The sequence below is a fragment of the Berghia stephanieae genome, unplaced genomic scaffold (assembly GCF_034508935.2).
Source record: "Berghia stephanieae isolate SIO BIC M18660-M18661 unplaced genomic scaffold, UCSD_Bste_1.3 scaffold184, whole genome shotgun sequence".
Classification (NCBI taxonomy): domain Eukaryota; kingdom Metazoa; phylum Mollusca; class Gastropoda; order Nudibranchia; family Aeolidiidae; genus Berghia; species Berghia stephanieae.
This window is the reverse complement of record NW_027622890.1, coordinates 21,621-26,890: the sequence shown is the minus strand read 5'-3', so window position 1 is coordinate 26,890 and position 5,270 is coordinate 21,621. Positions and strand designations below refer to the sequence as shown.

The following is a 5,270-nucleotide window of genomic DNA, read 5'->3' as shown; positions in this document are numbered from 1 at the left end:
AGTCCCTACCACCAGTGCTATTACCGAGTTATAGAGCTTTTACTCATTGAGTCCCTACCACCAATGCTTTTACTCACTGAGTCATAGACCTTTTACTCACCGAGTCCCTACCACCAGTGCTATTACTCACCGAGTCATAGAACTTTTACTCTCACTGAGTCCCTACCACCAGCGCTTTTACTCACTGAGTCATAAACCTTTTACTCACTGACACCGAGTCCCTACCACCAGCGCTTCTACTCACTGAGTCATAGAACTTTTACTCACTGAGTCCCTACCACCAGCGCTTCTACTCACTGAGTCATAGACCTTTTACTCACTGACACTGAGTCCCTACCACCAGTGCTATTACCGAGTTATAGAGCTTTTACTCATTGAGTCCCTACCACCAATGCTTTTACTCACTGAGTCATAGACCTTTTACTCACCGAGTCCCTACCACTAGTGCTATTACTCACCGAGTCATAGAACTTTTACTCACTGAGTCCCTACCACCAGCGCTTTTACTCACTGAGTCATAAACCTTTTACTCACTGACACGAGTCCCTACAACCAGTGCTATTACTCACCGAGTCATAGAACTTTTACTCACTGAGTCCCTACCACCAGCGCTTCTACTCACTGAGTCATAAACCTTTTACTCACTGACACTGAGTCCCTACCACCAGCGCTTCTACTCACTGAGTCATGAACCTTTTACTCACTGACACTGAGTCCCTACCACCAGTGCTATTACTATTACCGAGTTATAGTGCTTCTACTCACGAGTCCCTACCACCAGCGCTTTTACTCACTGAGTCCCTACCACCAGTGCTTCTACTCACGAGTCCCTACCACCAGCGCTATTACTCACCGAGTCCCTACCACCAGCGCTTTTGCACACCGAGTCCCTACCACCAGCACTTTTATTCACCGAGTCCCTACCACCAGCGCTATCACTGAGTCATAGAGCTTCTACTCACCGAGTCCCTACCACCAGCGCTATTACTCACCGAGTCCCTACCACCAGCGCTTTTACTCACTGAGTCATAGAGCTTTTACTCACCGAGTCCCTACCACCAGTGCTATTACTCACCGAGTCCCTACCACCAGTGCTATTACTCACCGAGTCCCTACCACCAGCGATATTACTCACCGAGTCCCTACCACCAGCGCTATCACTGAGTCATAGAGCTTCTACTCACCGAGTCCCTACCACCAGCGCTATTACTCACCGAGTCCCTACCACCAGCGCTTTTACTCACTGAGTCATAGAGCTTTTACTCACCGAGTCCCTACCACCAGTGCTATTACTCACCGAGTCCCTACCACCAATGCTATTACTCACCGAGTCCCTACCACCAGCGCTATTACTCACCGAGTCCCTACCACCAATGCTATTACTCACCGAGTCCCTACCACCAGTGCTATTACTCACCGAGTCCCTACCACCAGCGCTATTACTCACCGAGTCCCTACCACCAGCGCTTTTACTCACTGAGTCATAGAGCTTCTACTCACCGAGTCCCTACCACCAGCGCTATTACTCACCCAGTCCCTACCACCAGCGCTTTTACTCACTGAGTCATAGAGCTTTTACTTACCGAGTCCCTACCACTAGTGCTATTACTCACTGAGTCCCTACCACCAGCGTTATTACTCACCGAGTCCCTACCACCAGCGCTTTTACTCACTGAGCACATACGACCAGCGTTATTACTATTACTCACTGAGTCCCTACCACCAGTGCTATTACCGAGTCATAGAGCTTTTACTCACTGAGTCCCTACGACCAGCGCTATTACTCACTGAGCCCCTACAACCAGCGCTTTACTCACCGAGTCCCTACCACCAGCGCTATTACCGAGTCATAGAGCTTTTACACACTGAGCACGTATGACCAGCGTTATTACTCACCGAGTCCCTACCACCAGCGCTATTACTCAGCGAGTCACAGAGCTTTTACTCGAGTCCCTACGACCAGCGCTATTACTCACTGAGTCCCTACCTCCAGCGCTTTTACTCGTTGAATCCCTACCACCAGCACTTTTACTCGCTGAGTCCCTACCACATGGCTGTTACTGACTGAGTCCCTAACACCAGCGCTAATACTATTAGCCACCAAATCCCTACCACCAGGGGGGACAATATAAGCTAAAATTAGACCCCAAAAATTCTTACAGTGATGCAGAAAAAAACAACGAACAGATCTCTTTACAACAAGATGGATAGGTTTAGCAATAGTCTTGTAAATAAATTTTTCAGAATTTTTTTTTCGATTTCTTAGTGAAAATTTGGTGTGACATGACAGGAAAAAAAATTGATTTAAAAATTCCTGCTAAATTTTTGTTTAGCCCAAAACCCAACCATCATGATGCAAAACACATCATAAGAAAAATTCTGACCAAATTTGAAGAAAATCTGATGGGAAACAATCCAGATGTGAATGTTAGAAAATCAGAGAACGACGCACAATGAAATTTTGAGAAAATGAAAAATTTGTCTTTAATTTGATAATAAAGACAAAGGCCAACATTCATCAAGTATAACCAATATGGAACAAGAAAACAGTAATATTTTATAAATTGATCAAATTCTGAAAAAAATTATAAACGATTCGCTCACCCATACCCCTTAGAAAAAAAAATGTGTAAAATTGATTTTTTTACGCCCAGAGATAAAATAATTTTGTGGTCAAATATAATGTCATACCTTATGAATTCATCATTATAATCACAAAACCTAATTATTTACTGTATACAATAGGTTATACAGATGATTTATAGATATATTAAATGATTTTTCAAAATATGATATGGCACGCTATCCTCATTTTTCATTTTTTTATTCTACTTGAGAGACAAGTCGTATAAAATTAGATATCTAGTCAAGTTGAACTGCAAAATCAATTCTATTTTAGACAATAAAACAGTTAAATAGTGCACTAGCTCTGAATAAAAAGCACTTTGCTTTCCCAAACCCTTGGAATAAAAATCTCTTTCGCCTCAATACAGAAAAAGTCAACACTACTTGTTTGCCACCACTTTTTTTGTAGTTCCACAAAGAGGGTTGATCCTGCTCTGGATGGAAAAATTGAAATAAAAAAGAGACATTTCATTAGCAATTTTTGGAAATGGCATTATTGTCATAAAATGCATTTGTCAAAGACATTGCAATTTTTTTAAAATGATCATTATTCACACCAACACACTTGAAATTTCATTGGTTTTACATCCACAGAACAAAACTCTTGGCAACAAACTATATTCTGTCGTTGTTAATAAATTCAGTAGTAATTCAATTCAAATGATGCTTTGCCATTTTCATTTAGAAAAATGAGCATTTATTTTACTGATCACCAATACAAAATGTAAAGGCGCTATGGAGATTTGAAAACATTACTAACCATTGTCAAAAAGTGCATGCAGACACTGATCTGCTGGCCCAGATGATGGTTTGCTGATTGATGAGTTTTGCCACAGGTTTGCCTCAACACACCTTGCCAGAATAGCCCTTGAGCCAGCATATTTATGGATTGTCAGGACACCAGTAACGTCAACAGAATTCTTTCATGTTAGCTGTAAATGAAAACAAAAAATTAAATTAAATTCACTACAGCGAAATAGGAACATACATGCCAATGCTAAAGTTTATAACAACAACACTTCGCATGTTGAACGGGACATAACGTCTGTTAGGCGATATTACAATTTCTTTGGACAGAGACAACGCAGTTAACGGCCAAGTACACATTTTACAACTGAGTACGGTGAGAGAAAGTGAGCAAAGTGCCTTTTCCAAGGGCTCAACTTTGCGCCGAGCGAGGCTCGAACCCAGGACATTCCGGTCCAAAAGCGAGTGTCATATCACTACGACTACGACATAGCCGTACGTAATTTTTAAAATATAATAAAAATAACAACACTAATATAATTATCTCACATTGTCATTACCATCATCATAGGCATTTCAAAACTACTAATAATACTTCCACTATAGATATCTTATCATTATCATTATAGATTATTACTCTCTCTCTCTCTCTCTCTCTCTCTCTCTCTCTCTCTCTCTCTCTCTCTCTCTCTCTCTCTCTCTCTCTCTCTCTCTCTCTCTCTCCATGAACATAACATACAAAAACCAATTATCCGATATTTAAAAAAAAACAGCCCCCCCCCCCCCCCCCCCCAAAAAAAAAAAAAATAAAGTTTTGAAAAAGTGTGGACCTGGAATGTCGTGAGTCACTCGAAATCGTGAGTCACTCGAAACCTCTTGATCTTGATAAAATTAGCAGCAACCTTTTGATTTTGACTGGGGATCGAACATTGAAACACCTGCTGGTTTTAATCGCCGGACATGGAAGGCTGATTTAATTTTTTATTTTTTTTTTGGGGGGGGGATTAGTATTTTAATTTTTTTTTAGCCCTGTTATTATTATTTTTCACAAAATAAAGTAATCCTAAGTAATTCGCGGTAGCGACAAATGTGTCAGCTGATGCACAATCAACAAACAAACACACAACCCCAAAGCATGTTTAGTTATAAAAATAAGAAATGAATTAAAATGTGCATTTCGTATGCTTACCTTGAAAACTGAGTATTCTGTGACTTGAATAGAGTGAAGAATTACCAAAGTCCGTCAAAATCAACTTGTAATAATAGTAATAATGTGATGAGATGAAGTGTTCACTTTTTTACTTCCCAGATAATTCATATTTATAGTCAGGATGTCGATGTTGCCAGATTGAAAAAGAGAAATAGCTAAGCTTTACATCGATATTCGCCATGATAGGAATAGCTGTTGTCAAGACCCAAACATTTGACAATATAGACCTTTAGAAAATAAAACGTGGATACTTCCTTTATAAAACTGCATCAAAAACACGTTTTCATTGAAAACTTGCAATATTCATATTTTTGGATTCTAGAATAATGAAACAACCTAAAAAGTGGACTAGTCCAATTTGGCCGAAACATTTAAAAAAAAAAAAAACTATGTGGTCTTGTGTGCTCTTATTGGCTAACCAACCAGCGGCCTCGATGAGAAAAATATCCGCCATTTTGATGTTGGCTGGGAATCGCGTTACTATAGTAAACAAACGCTGATCGGCCGTTCATGAAAACAAGTTGCTGCTCGCTCGTTTAACTCAAAATTATTCAAAACGATCTCTCTAAAATGATATAAATGTGACTTCTTAAGGTTTTCTTCACAGTCAAAACCACACAACATTCTATTAATGATTACGTCCGAGGCAAAAAGGAATATTGACAGGTCGACCGAGAGTTGAACTCGT

At 40.2% G+C, this 5,270-nt stretch overlaps 1 long non-coding RNA gene across 1 annotated transcript; it reads right to left on the bottom strand.

The window, feature by feature from the left end:
* Positions 1 to 2,522: 2,522 nt before the first annotated feature.
* LOC144961233 (uncharacterized) lies at positions 2,523 to 4,670 on the bottom strand. Its single transcript, XR_013643102.1, has 3 exons — positions 4,562 to 4,670; positions 3,386 to 3,557; positions 2,523 to 3,059 (listed from the first exon to the last, which is right to left on the bottom strand). It is a non-coding gene; the product is annotated as an uncharacterized LOC144961233 (long non-coding RNA).
* Positions 4,671 to 5,270: the final 600 nt, after the last annotated feature.